Below are 15,440 nucleotides of genomic sequence, written 5' to 3' on the forward strand. Positions count from 1 at the left end.
CAGCATACTGGATGTTTTTCCCTTTTCACACCATTCTTTGTAAACCCTAGAATTGGTTGTGCGTGAAAATCCCAGTAACTAAGCAGATTGTGAAATACACTGGCCCGTCTGGCACCAACAACCATGCCACGCTCAAAATTGCTTAAATCACCTTTCTTTCCCATTCTGACATTCAGTTTGGAGTTCAGGAGATTGTCTTGACCAGGACCACACCCCTAAATGCACTGAAGCAACTGCCATGTGATTGGTTGATTAGATAATTGCATTAATGAGAAATTGAACAGGTGTTCCTAATAATCCTTTAGGTGAGTGTATATATATATATACACACAGTATATGTATGCATGTACAGCCATGGCTATTGTATTGGCAGTGACATAAATGTTGTGTTTTGCAAATTTTTCACGTTTCTATGGTGTACTGGAAAACAATGGTAAGCATTTCATAAGTTTGAAAGGCTTTTATTGGCAAAAACATTCAATATATGCAAAGAGTCAATATTTAGTGTTGACCCTTGTTCTTCATAACCTCTTCAGTTCGCTCTGGCATGCTAGATATCAGCATTTGGGCCAAATCCTGACAGGAAGTTTTGATACCATTCTTTATTCATAGCAGTGTTTTTGGGCAGAATTGTGAGAGAGCCCACTCCCTTGGATGAAACGCAACCCCACACATGGATGGCCTCAGGATGCTTCACTGTTGGCATGACACAAGACTCTGAACTATCGATTTTCCAGATGTCCCAAACAGTCGGAAGGGGGCTTCATCAGAGAAAATAACTTTGCAACAGTCTTCTGCTGTCCAATCCTTGTACTTCCTGCAGAATTTCAGTCTGTCCTTGATGTTTTTCCTTGGAGAGAAGTTGCTTCTTTTCTGCCCTTCTTAACAGCAGGCCATTGTCCAAAATTCTTCGCCTCACTGTGCGTGCAGATGCACTCACACCAACCTGCTGCCAATATTCAACAAGCTATGCACCTGTGGTGACACGATTCAGTAGCTGACTCCTCAGGAGGAGACCACAATGATTGGAAGCACTTCTTCCCTCCTTTTATAGCAATCAGTCTGCTCTTATAATCCAATCAGAATGATAGAGTGATTTCACTTGACTAGTACTCGTTCACACTTTCCCAGGTGCTGCTGATATGATCAGTGAAATGATGTTGGCTGGTCATTTTTGCCAGTGCCAAAAAACAGTGAAATGTGGGTTTTTTTGATAAAGTTAATTTTTTTGGCCAATGAAGCTTTTTGCAATTATATAAAATGCATCTGATCACTCTAGAATAATCTAGAAACAATGTGAAACAACACCACAACAACTGAAGCAGAAAACTTTGCAAAACACAAAATGTATGTCACTGCCAATACTTTTGGCCATGGTTGTAAGTATATACTGTATATATATATATATATATGTGTGTGTGTGTGTAACCCTGTTACCAAAAGCTGTAGTACAACCAGTAATTAAACATATATTTTACTTTAATTTATGGTAAATATTAATCCATCAATAACTACAAACCAACAGTTAACACTAAACCAGCTAGCTGCTACTAGGTAATGGCTTAATTTCAGCTAAATCTGCAACTATTTCACTAGTTTAGTGAATTAATTTTTTTATAAGTTTATTTATTTACTTAATGTTTATTTTATTTTCATTGCTAGAAAATAATTAAATCACACAAATCTGGGTTTTAAACCTGGTTTGTTAACAGGGTTGAAAAAACTGCAAACCTCATGAAAATAAACAGAAAATAAAACATAATATAAAATCCTCTTTAGTTTGTCCTCCTGAGACTAGCCCTCTTTTGGATGCTATGCATGGAAATTGCTGCATATTGTCGGAAGTGCTTTGTGTTTGTAGTCAGAAAGCATGTCCTTGATCAAGCAGGACTGTATGTTTTATTATGTTTAATGAGTGACAGTTCATCTGAAGTCCAGTGAGCCCTACATCTCTGTCTCAATTATACTGATGTGTTCAGAGATTAACACAGACATCATTGGTCCTGAGGCAGCCCCATCTTACCATTCACAGCCATGTTTGTAATTACTCAACGTACATGCAGACAACATCAGAGGAGATTTGCATAGCTTGTCCTGAATGAAGCAACAGAAATGCTGTCACTCTCATTACCAGTCAGAACATGTCCGATGAGAGCATGTACTGCATTGTGTCTGGGCTGTTTCTGATGTCATCATCCCTTCTCTCAGAGAGCTGTGCTTATATAGACTGCAACGGTTCAGGTCAGACGTGCTCCCACATTTGTGACCCTTCTGTCAACTGCTGGGTCTTGATGTTCCATGACATCCATTAAATTATCTCCCATTGTTCTGACGTAACCGAGGAAAGACAGTCAGAGATCCGGTCATAAAAAGACATGAAGCTTGTCAGCCCTTGATCAGTGCATGTCTTTGATTTTGCCAGGCTTTATTTATCTGTCTCGCATTTGTGTGATGCTTAAACTAAAGGTTTTAGGGTTACTTTATATGTAATTTGCACACAAAAAAAGCCAGCAAAAAAAAAAAATCTGTCATAAGATTTCCAATGTGTAAAGACACAACGAAGGCTTTTATACACTGCACAGTAAACACACACTGTCCTGAAATATCCTGCAGTCAAAGACTCTTTGGCTATTTCTCAGCAAACATTGCCATTTGTCTCCCCATGACTAATATAGAATTATAAAATTAAGAGGGAAATCATTTCAATATTGTGAGTTAATGTGATCAATGAAAATCACTCTGGTACATTTACCTCTGAAATTTGTATCAGAATATCTGACAATTCGAATGTTCCCATTAATCACCCTTATATTTCAAGGGGTTGTGTAGAAACAATTTGCTTTATTTGCATATAAAGAAACTTTTTGCTAATAAAATAACCTTTTTAATAGTAGAAAAACCCACATTTGTTGACCACTAATCTTAATATTGGGGACGCATTACCCTGTGTTGATTCCCCAAGCCTGTTTCTTGCTGTATGATGTAAAAGAGTAAAGTAATAATCTTAGAAAAATAGTTAGCATCATTTTCCATCAATGATTGGGATGGGTCATATTCAGAGCTCTGGTTCACACCACTGCCTTCATACAAAATGGCCAAACAGTATAATTATTCAGGGAAATTATTGTATATATTAGTAATCCATCTCCATTAGTTAATTTAATTATTTATTTGTATTTGCATGTGCCCCAAGACAAAAGTGGCCTTTCTGTGTGACTGAAGTTAATTCAGAATTTCCCCACATTGAAAGCTCTCCAAAGTAGGCAAATAGTCACATTGAAATAATCTAGAGTGTTCCAGTGACCTCAAATGTGCTGACGTCCATTTTCTCTTGGTCATTTCAGGAATTAAAATACTTCTTTGGCTATCAAATATGTTTTTTAGTGTGAAGAGTGAAGACAATAGAACAATTTGAAGATCTGCAAAAAGATTTGGACGTTTTGCACAAACATTTGAGAATGAAGTGAGAACAGCAATGAGACATTACCAATAAAACCAGCACTGCTTTGACACTTTACAATAATTCATAGATATTTATTATTATGAGGAGTGTTACAGGGTTAATAAAAGTCCTATTGGCAGCATTTCTGGCATAATGTTGATTATAACAGAAAATTATTTCATCCCTAAATAAAAAAAAATCATGTGCAGTAAGTAAACGGGATCTGTTTACAAGAATATCTTTTTTTTTTTCTAGTGCCAAACTCCCAGAAAATGAAAGATTGAATGGATAACAACCATTGATCAACCAGAGTCTTTAACAGCCCTCAATTAAGCCTTCCTCTGGTACCCAGAAATTAGTACCAGAGGTAGGCTGCTGAACTAGTTGCGTCTCTACTAAAAAGTCCCTTTGAACTAAAGAAGGTTTGCCTAAGTAATCGTAAGTAAACACCAACTGTCTCTGCCTCTGTCTCTGTGAATAGAATCTCAGAGTTTGTGGCGGGTCATTCTTGGACCCACTGCCAGATACACCCTTGTCACTATCAATGTCATGACTAGAATGGTCCTGAAGCTGAAAGGGCAAATCCTCTTCCCAAGTCTGTATCTGAAGGGGCAAATGCTCTCCAACAGAACATTTGTGACCAGAATGGTCCTGAGGCTGAAAGGGCAAATCCTCTTCCCAAGTCTGTATCTGAAGGGGCAAATCCTCTCCAACAGAACATTTGTGAAGGGACAAATCCTCTTCTACGTTCTGTGTTTGAAGGGGCAAATCCTCTTCTTGAACTAGTGAATGTTGTCTCTGAAGTGTTGCATGCAAAGGTTGGAAGGGTGATGCTCTTGGGTTGAGAGGCATGCTATTCCACATGGCACTGCTGTCTTTTCCTCGCCATTGGTAGGTTAGTGTGTACCCCTCCTCTGAATCTGGGTGATGGCAATTCTTATGTCTTTCAGTCTTGTTCTTTTTAGACCTTTTGACTGCTTTTTGGCTGTGGTCCAACACTTTCTTCTCTCTCTAGGGGCAAGAAGACATACAGAAAGAGGTGATTTTTGTGAACAACACGGGTCCTACCTTTGCCACTCTCAGGTCTTACTTCATAAACAACACTGTCAGCATGCTTTCTCTCCCTGACCACATGCATATGACCCTCCCAGTATGACTCCATAGTCCCTGGGCCTCCCCTTGGAGTCAGATTGCGAATAAGGACCCAGTCGCCAGGCTGGAGATCCCTCCCTTGAATTTTTTTGTCATAGATAGCTTTCCCATGCACTGCTTCTATTACGGCTGTCTATGTGGCAGTCTGGTATGCTTCATTCATTCTTTTTTCCAGCCAGCCACATAAGTTCTGGTATGTACTGTGTGCCTCATCTGTTTTGAGGTTGAACAGGACATCAATTGTTAGGCGGGGAGATCTTCCAAAGAGCTGGTACAATTGTAGGTGTGGATCACTTTGGCCAAGGAACTCTTACCGTCAACCTTCTCTTCATCAGAAAGGGTACAGAGCATGGACAGTAGAGACCGATTAAAATGCTCTTCCTGCCTGTTTCTTTGGGAATGGTAAGATGTTGTGTGTGATCCGTGGATTCCACAGAGTTCTTTCAATTTTGTCAGCAATTTGTTGTCAAATTCTTTGCCCATATCATGGTGAATTTTGCACGGGAAACCGAATTTGAATGTCAAAAAGTCATTGAAAATCTTTTCTGCAACAGTCTTAGCAGACTTGTTTCTGGTTGTGTAGGCCTGTGCAAATCGAGTAAAATGATCCATCACCACTAAGATGAATTTGAAGACATGTTTGCATGACTCCAAGTGCAAAAAGTCAATTGAGACCATCTCAAATGGGAAAGTGGTATAGATTGTGGTTAAAGGTGTTCAAGTATGTCTGATTGGCTGTTTCTTCTTAAAACATTCACAGAACTTTGTGACAAAGTGTTCCACATTCCTCTATATTTTCGGCCAATAAAATCAATCGCTGATGAGACAGTGTTCTTTCCACTCCCAGATGACCCATTTTCTGGTGTAGCTCTCTTAGGATCAGAGAATGGTAAGACTTAGGAATGAGAAGCTGTTCTCTTTGTCTGGTTTTACTATGCAGCACTCCCTCCTCATTTACATAAAGCTTGAACCACTGTTTCAAAAGTATGGCCACCTCAGGGTATTCAGATTTTACTGCTTCTCTGCATGGCCACTGGTACTCTTTTTGTATTTCAGGATACTTCTAATGATGCTGTCACTCTCAAATTTGGTATGGATACAGAGGCGGCCCAAGTTATTCGGGTCACTTTCCTGGACAAGACTTAAAACATCAAGGTGCACAAACCCTGTTCCTTCTGAGGGGCTTCCACTCTCCTCCACTACCCCTTCCACTGAGGCCCTCAAGGCACTCAGTTTGGCAGTGGTGAGCACATAGTTTAGAGGATTCTTATCAGTATAGACAATGAAACATAGGGTGTAGTACAAGTAGTGATGAAAACACGTACAAACAGCCCATTTCAGTGCCAGAAATTCAAGATTTCCAGAAAGTGTTTGGGATCCATAGGCTATCACTACCATCTTTCCATTTTGGCACTGGTACAGTACTGCACCTAGCCCTTCCTGGGATGCATCAAAGTGCAATATAAATGGCTGAGTGAAGTCTGGAAAACCAAGGATTGGCAGCTTTGAGAGACAATCCATCAAGCAGTTTTGTGTGTCTTGATGGGACTGGGTCCAATCAATCAAAGTATGTGATGATAGATGGCCTTCTCTTCTCTTACGGCTTGGCTTGTATTTCTGTGACACTGGCTCTGGCTTGGTTGAGTCGCTTTGTTTTGTTGTCAGTAGCTAGTATATTGGTTGTGCAATGGGGGAGAAGATGAGAATGTAAGAGCAGTAATAAGTGGTCACCGACTGTGGATGGCATCTTTTCCTAATCGACTACACAGGCACAATCTCTGCAGGGTCCATGGTATAACATTCACCAGACACCATCTTCCCCAACTCTTGGAGTGAGCTTTACAACATGCATTTGTATCTCTGTGTGACAGCGCGGAGGGCGGGGCCGGGTCATGATTCTACACACCCGGTCCCTTATTAGGCTAATCAAGCCTCTGAGAGGGATAAAGGCCGATTGCGGAGGATGGTGCAGGAGAGAGAGATAATTTACGGACATGTCTGTCATGTGTGTGTGTTTGTCTTTGGTGGTCCGCGGCTTTCCATTGAAAGTGTGTTTGTCTTTTCCCTCTCGGGGGGGTTCTACATTGTTACAGGAAGTACCCCCCCATTTTTATTATTTCTGTTTCCCTCCCCTTGTCCACTCCCTAGATGGGGATGACCTGCTGGCAGACGGGGCGAAATGCACACCCCTCCACAGGGAAAGGGGGGGGGGATGTACGTCAGCCTGAGAGAACGAGGGAGGAATGTGGCAGGGCGAAGGGTGGGGCCGGGTCGTGATTCTACACACCCGGTGCCTTATCAGCCTCCGAGAGGGATAAAGGCCGATTGCGGAGGATGGTGCGGGAGAGAGAGATCGTTTAAGGACATGTCTGTCATGTGTGTGTGTTTGTCTTTGGCGGTTCTCGCCTCTTTCTTTCCATTGAACTGCGTTACACTCTGCAGCACTAATCTGACATGACCCAAGTGGTCTTCAAAACTGTTGCTATGGATCAAGCTATTGTCTAGGTATAGCTGACAGATTGTTTCCATGAGACCGAACAGACAGCTTACCATGATTATTTGAAATTCTGCCAGTGCTGAACTGAACCCGAATGGTATGCTTTGCCCTGACCCAGAACAGAAAACCACGTGCTTCCACTCTTGTATTCTGGAAATGGAATCGCAATCACAGCATAACCGTAGGCTACCAAAATTTTTCCTTACACAGACTACTGGAGATGAGTATGCAGATCTGGAAGGAGTTACCAACCCTCTATTCAACAAGTCCTGCAAGTATTCCTTTACTTCAGCATGCAAGGGCTTTGGAACAGACATGTAGGTTCTATCATCTAGGTTCGATGGAGTGGTGGTGGCATAGTGGGCTAAAGCACGTAATCAGAAGGTTGCAGGTTCGATCCCCACAGCCACCACCATTGTGTCCTTGAGCAAGGCACTTAAATCCAGGTTGCTCCGGGGGGATTGTCCCTGTAATAAGTGCACTGTAAGTCGCTTTGGATAAAAGCGACTGCCAAATGCATAAATGTAAATGTAAAGGTTCACATCTTGTTCTGGGTTTTTATGAGTTACATCATAGTATGTGCCTCTCTTTGTGTAATAGAGAATGCAGTTCTCATGGTGCAAAGCGTTTTCCTTTTCTTTTGCTCTGGTGTTTCCTGTCCTTTTTACCACCTCTTCAATGACATTGTAGCCAATTATTGGATCTTCAGCTACTGTTGGGTCACTGGAAACCAATATTGGCACTTTCAACAGTGGTGTTGGGATAGGTCCTTCATCCAACTGAAAGTTTATTTCCACCCAGCCTATAAATAGAATTGCTTTGTTGTTTGCAGCCAGGCCAGTCAGTGTTGCCTCTCCTTGTAATTCTTCAAGAGGCTGAAATATAGTGTCTGGGAGGTGCTCTTGTCACCAGGTATCATTTACAATGCTGGCCTGAACCACAGTGTCCCACAGTGCCTCCACTGGCAGATCATTCAGGCAAAAGCTGACTATGCATAATATTTCAATCAAACTGAAGAGCTGAGGTGGAAGGTAAATAACAGTACAGAGTTTAGTTGTGGCTTGTACTGAGGTAAGATTAAGTACAGTTGTGAGATTACTGATGTTCTAGGGTGACATCGCCAGAGAGTCTAGGTGATGAGGAATGGGACACTCAGGGAGGACTACTGATGGACCCATCTCAGCATCCCTTGCTATTTCCCGAGTGTAGGCTCTGTACTCTGCACCCATGTGAGAAGATGCCTGTTTGTCCACATTTAAAGCAGTGTTGACAGTTCTCACCTACTTGCTCCTCTTTTCATTTCCTGCAGAAATTTTATTTCCCAGTGAGTGTAGACAATAATCATCGGAGTTCATCTAAGAATGCCCTAAATTGCTTCAAAGATATTAAACATTGGCTGGCAAACAATTTCTTACAATTAAATGAAAGCAAATCCGATGTTCTGATTTTAGGTTCCACCATGTCCTCCTTACCTGGCCTGGTTGCCCAGTTAGGTCCTCTGTTGTCGAATGTACAAGAACATGTGAGGATTATTGGAGTGATTTTAGACTCCTCGTTACTTTTCAATAAGTAGATCAGTGCTGTGGTCAAGGGTAGCTTTTTCCATCTGAGATCTATTGCTAAAATAAAACATTACCTTTCCCATATAGACTTGGAAATTGTGATCCACTCACTTATTACATCAAGGTTAGACTATTGCAACTCATTGTACATTGGTCTGCCCCAAACTACATTATCCCACCTACAGCTAGTTCAAAACGTAGCTTTTAACAGAGTCAAGAAAGAGGCATCAAATTTCCCCGGTTTTAGCATGTCTACACCAGTAAATTCCAGTGAATTTCAGGGTTGATTTTAAAATTCTGATTTATGTCTACAAGGCACTATCAGGTCTTGCGCCCCAATATATCAGTGACCTTCTACACCCTTAATCCCCCACCAAAGTGCTCAGGTCTTCTGATCAAAGTTTATTAAGGGTTCCCCGTTGTCGCTATAGATCTAAGGGTGACCGTGCCTTTTCTGTGATGGGTCCTAATCTCAGGAACAGTCTCCCTTTCCATGTGAGGTCAGCTTCATCAATAGCCATTTTTAAATCTTCTTTAAAAACATATTTTTATTCTGTAGCTTTTGAATAGATCATTGAATAATTTGAAATGGAAAAATACATGATGTTGTATCTTAAATGTTTTTATTTATTTTATTATGTTTCATATTTAAGCTTAAATAAATCAGTTTTTATATCACTCTGTAATTTTGTTTGTTTGACTTGTAAAGCACTTTGGGTCAACTTCTGTTGTTGTTAAATGTGCTCTATAAATAAAGGTAGACTTGACTGTCTTCCCTATATCTAGATTGTATTGTCTTCTTACTGGCATCCATTGCAGCTGTGAATATCTGTTTCATCTCAGCCCTGAGCTCCTCCATGATCTTTTGAGTGTTTGGAATGTCCATTTTTGCAACATTGAGTTATTTAGCCTTTGGGTTAAAGCTCTAATAACAGCCTCAATTATTTCAGTGTCTGAGTGGCCCTTAGCGAGTTCCACTTTCATCTGGCAGATTAGGCTAGGATAGGACAGCTTGTCTTTTTGCCTTCTTTCTTCAATTTGCCCCCAAATCTTGAACTCCCTTCTCAGTGTCACTTTAGCCAGAGTTTGGGCTTGTTAAGTTTTCTTGTCATACTTTGTGCTACTTTAAAAAGGTTTGGGGCTGTCTGTTTCCACTCTTTCATTCTTACAGCAACTCTTTACCTTGTAGACAGTTCAGGTACTTCAGGTACAGCCCTCTCATCTGAGTGGCTTCCTCTGCTGTCACTTCCACATCAGTGATCCCTTGTCTTACCTCACTCACAAATGAGTGCAAATCTTTGAAGCATTAGCTGACCTCACTTTCATCCTCATTCTCCTCTATTTTATCCAACACGCTATCAGCCATCTTGATAAACATACATCTTAGGGCTGGGATAAACGATTATTTTTTAAACGATTAATCTAGCGATTATTTTTTCGATGCATCGATTAATCTAACGATTAATTTTTCCAGTCTGATTCAATTTCGATTCGATTATCTCCCCATTAACTCTTTCCCCGCCAAACACGGAATTTTCCGTGTTTTATGAAAAAACGCTTCCCCGCCAAACACAGAATTTTCCGGGTTTCCGTGTTTTAGGTGTTATACGGTAAGGAAGACCCCTGCGCATGTTTTGAAAGAGTACGCAACTCTTTGATCAAAGTAACAGACTGCGATCATCTCAAACATGAAGAAGTGGAGTATTGAGAAGCTCAAAATATCAGACATAAACATGCCTTTTCTCAGCTTTTTGTCTGAAATGTTGTTTTTGACAAAACCTACCTCTGTTCAAGTCGCAATAAAAAAGAACAAATAAAGATAAAATAAAATCTTTTTTTTGCCTAAAAGCAGAGGCTCAGATCTTTATTGTGATATATAGCATCTTCATATATTCATGGAAGAAAATATTCTGCGGGCCATTAAAGTTTAGCGAAAATCGTCAAAAACCCTGGCGGTGGCTGGCAACTTTTTTTTAAAAACGCTGGCGGGGAAAGAGTTAATTGACTAATAGCAATTTATACATGTTGATTTACATATCTCAATGAAAAAAAAATGAATTCCTTAACATTGCAATATATGTTTATTGCTCTTAAAATTCCAAAATAAAAGACTATACAAGTGCAAAGTAATGGATTCTTAGTCAGAGTTAGCATTCAATAAAACCTTGAAGCCTTGAAAACACATAGGTGTAGCTTACTGAAAAAAGTGCATCTTGTAATTCTTCTTTCAGATTAAAATAACAACAACTTAATGTCTAGCATTCAATAAAAAAATAACGCCTCTTCAGGTGCTGGTGCATTGCCGTGGTGCTAGAATGGAAGGCCATTTCCATTTTGCAAAGACGACATATCACGGAATTGTTTCCTTTAATGTAAAAGAATTCCCATACTTTAGAGGAACGAGTGCCTTGCACTTCTGATAGTCTGAGGAGCCACTCGTGTTGCTACTACTTTCCAGCGCCGCCATCTTTGTTTTGGGTCTGACGAATCGACGCGCATATTTTGCGTCTACGTATTTTATGACGTCGACGCGTTGTCCCAGCCCTAATCCATCTGTTCTTACTTGAGGGCCAATCAGCATCTAACCGTCACATTTTTGTTATCAGCAAACATCTCGCAGATGGTCCTCCTCCAGGGCTGCAAGGTCTCACGTCCTATAAAACTTGAAAACAAATATTTATATATGCTTTAAATATGTGGGCCCCAGAGCTTATACAAGGCCCCCTCAACAGGTCCCTGTGACCATGAGGGACCCCAGCCCTCTTATAGGACCCTTTTGCCTTCCTGTTTCTAATAAAACATTTTGAAGAGCTCTTTAACCTAATAACGCCATGCATATCATATTTGATATATGACTTTCTAAAGACTCTACATAATTTCTATGTATATGAGATGTCTCCAGGTGAAAGTTTCCATGCTCTTCTGGAAGTAGAAGACCTTGTAACATAATTTCCAAAATAGCTACCTTCGTGTTTAGATGCACTCATCTTTTTATGTGAAATCTTTGCTGAATTTGATCAAGTAAAATTAACGATAACATTTATATTGTTACTGATATTTCAAGTTCTGATTTAGTATTAGTGTTTATTGAATTCAAGCATCATGTGCTAAAAATGTCATTATTTTATAGAAAAAAGGTTTAAAAATAAAATGTTCTTACTATTTTTTTATATGTTAGGCTTTATATGGTTAAGCTTTATACTTTGTATAAAAGGGCTGTCAAATAAAAACGTTTACTATACTATTCATTGCTATAACTGCTGTTTGCCCTATGCCCATAATGTTGGTCTTGCAAAACCTTGTCTGAAAGTTTTCAATATACTTTAAATAGTTTTATTAGCATTTAGTTTTAATTGCTTTAAAAAAAAATACAATAAGAAAGAAAGAAAGAAGAGAGCATCTTAAAACATATTGAAGGGCTTGTGTAAATTTTGACAGCTGAAGTTTGAAATTACAAACATTCCAAAACAGACTCATAGCCTATTTAAACATTCTGTCAATGTAATGTAGTCTAGGGCAGGGATTTTCAAAGTCAAAGGCAGTGAGCATCCCATGTGACACAATGTACACAATGTTCAGAGAGTGGAATAGAAACAAGCTTAGAAGCCGCTGCCTCTCCTACCATCAAGGAACACATATCTTTGGCTGCCAGCAGAATCAATGTCTATCCGATGTTATGTGCTTTGTCAGCCTTGGCAATACACAGCGCATCGTGATATGACGCTTCAGTGGCCTTTACATTTAATTTGACAACTTTTTTCTGACCTTGAAAGGCTTGAAGTTTTCTTTGGAAAAACAAACTATCTCAGCATGCTTGGTGCCAGGTTTCTGCAGAGCTTAGCAGGTCCCATGCTGTCATTAGCTATAATCTCCTGACAAACAACACATAAAGGTTGTGGTGCATCAACTGATCCTGTCCATGTAAATCCTAAACTTAAATACTGCTCATCGTATCATTGTCTTTTGGGTTTGACCCCTGAAACTGAAGGATTTGAATTTAGTGGTCTCAGAAACCGCTCCATTGTAATTACAGACTAATACGTCATATCTGCTTTATTGGTAGGCTTCACAAATATCAGATAATCTTCACAAAGATTCTTGATATATATATATATATATATATATATATATATATATATATATATATATATATATACACAGGTCCTTCTCAAAAAATTAGCATATTGTGATAAAGTTCATTATTTTCCATAATGTAATGATAAAAATTAAACTTTCATATATTTTAGATTCATTGCACTCCAACTGAAATATTTCAGGTCTTTTATTGTTTTAATACTGATGATTTTGGCATACAGCTCATGAAAACCCAAAATTCCTATCTCAAAAAATTTGCATATTTCATCCGACCAATAAAAGAAGTGTTTTTAATACCAAAAAAGTCAACCTTCAAATAATTATGTTCAGTTATGCACTCAATACTTGGTCGGGAATCCTTTTGCAGAAATGACTGCTTCAATGCGGCGTGGCATGGAGGCAATCAGCCTGTGGCACTGCTGAGGTGTTATGGAGGCCCAGGATGCTTCGATAGCGGCCTTAAGCTCATCCAGAGTGTTGGGTCTTGCGTCTCTCAACTTTCTCTTCACAATATCCCACAGATTCTCTATGGGGTTCAGGTCAGGAGAGCTGGCAGGCCAATTGAGCACAGTAATACCATGGTCAGTAAACCATTTACCAGTGGTTTTGGCACTGTGAGCAGGTGCCAGGTCATGCTGAAAAATGAAATCTTCATCTCCATAAAGCTTTTCAGCAGATGGAAGCATGAAGTGCTCCAAAATCTCCTGATAGCTAGCTGCATTGACCCTGCCCTTGATAAAACACAGTGGACCAACACCAGCAGCTGACATGGCACCCCAGACCATCACTGACTGTGGGTGCTTGACACTGGACTTCAGGCATTTTGGCATTTCCTTCTCCCCAGTCTTCCTCCAGACTCTGGCACCTTGATTTCCGAATGACATGCAAAATTTGCTTTCATCCGAAAAAAGTACTTTGGACCACTGAGCAACAGTCCAGTGCTGCTTCTCTGTAGCCCAGGTCAGGCGCTTCTGCCGCTGTTTCTGGTTCAGTGAAAAAAAAAAAAGTGGCTTGACCTGGGGAATGCGGCACCTGTAGCCCATTTCCTGCACACGGTGGCTCTGGATGTTTCTACTCCAGACTCAGTCCACTGCTTCCGCAGGTCCCCCAAGGTCTGGAATCAGTCCTTCTCCACAATCTTCCTCAGGGTCCGGTCACCTCTTCTCGTTGTGCAGCGTTTTTTGCCACACTTTTTCCTTCCCACAGACTTCCCACTGAGGTGCCTTGATACAGCACTCTGGGAACAGCCTATTTGTTCAGAAATTTCTTTCTGTGTCTTACCCTCTTGCTTGAGGGTGTCAATGATGGCCTTCTGGACAGCAGTCAGGTCGGCAGTCTTACCCATGATTGCGGTTTTGAGTAATGAAACAGGCTGGGAGTTTTTAAAAGCCTCAGGAATCTTTTGCAGGTGTTTAGAGTTAATTAGTTGATTCAGATGATTAGGTTAATAGCTCTTTTAGAGACCCTTTTCATGATATGCAAATAGGATTTTGAGATAGGAATTTTGGGTTTTCATGAGCTGTATGCCAAAATCATCAGTATTAAAACAATAAAAGACCTGAAATATTTCAGTTGGTGTGCAATGAATCTAACATATATGAAAGTTTAATTTTTATCATTACATTATGGAAAATAATGAACTTTATCACAATATGCTAATTTTTTGAGAAGGACCTGTGTGTGTGTGTGTGTGTATATATATATATATGTATATATATATATATATATATATATATATATATATATATATATATATATATATATAGCCTATTATTTTCAGAACTGTTTAAATAATGTTTTAGTTAAAGTCAATACATATATATATACACATATTCATTATTTAATATAAAAATTTACCACACGCCACACCGCCCCTGACATGCTCTAGTGCCCCCCTGGGGAGGCACACCCCACACTTTGAAAAACCCTGGCCTAGGGGATTTTTGGACACTATGAAAAGGCTTAAATGATGCCTCTGCAAGGCTTATCGATGGAATAATGATAATGGTAGCCAAGCTGTAGGGTCTTTCCAAACAGAATTGACCAAATGACCACAATTTTTCAGCCCTTCAAAGCTCTTACAATGGAGGGTAAAATCTTTGAAGGAAAGAGGGTGTAGGGATGGAACGCACCCCATCATTCAGATGAGTTATAGCAGCACGAGCCAGAACTGTCTTAACTCTTTGCTGAATTTCACCAAACCCTTGCATTGATACTGTAGGAGTCTACCGTATTTGTTAAATTCATCAATATTTAAAGTGTTTGAAGTTAAATATTTCAAAATGTATAATGGCCCCTTTAAATATATGCATTTTGTATGCATAATTTGAAGTATTTACTTTGAGTTTACATGATGTATAATAAACATTAAAATGGTACTGTCTCTTTAAGAACAGTGGTTGTTCAGCAAACATGTTTCGGTTGAGTGGTTTCTTTACCACATCCGTGCTGTGTGTTTGAATTAATCTGACTATAAATAACAGAACAGTTATTAAAAGCGACTTAAATCAATGAAAATATATTGCGTAGATCTCAACTTTAAAATATAATTGGACCGTGAGCCTTAAAAGAAAATTGGCCCCAGGGCCCTTGCTAGTCATAATCTGCCCCTAGGTGAGGTACATGTGTACTGTTCATTGCTGGGTAGATTACTTCTGAATTGAAATCATGTACTATTTACAAATTACATGAC

The sequence above is a fragment of the Xyrauchen texanus genome, chromosome 18 (genome assembly GCF_025860055.1).
Source record: "Xyrauchen texanus isolate HMW12.3.18 chromosome 18, RBS_HiC_50CHRs, whole genome shotgun sequence".
NCBI lineage: Eukaryota > Metazoa > Chordata > Actinopteri > Cypriniformes > Catostomidae > Xyrauchen > Xyrauchen texanus.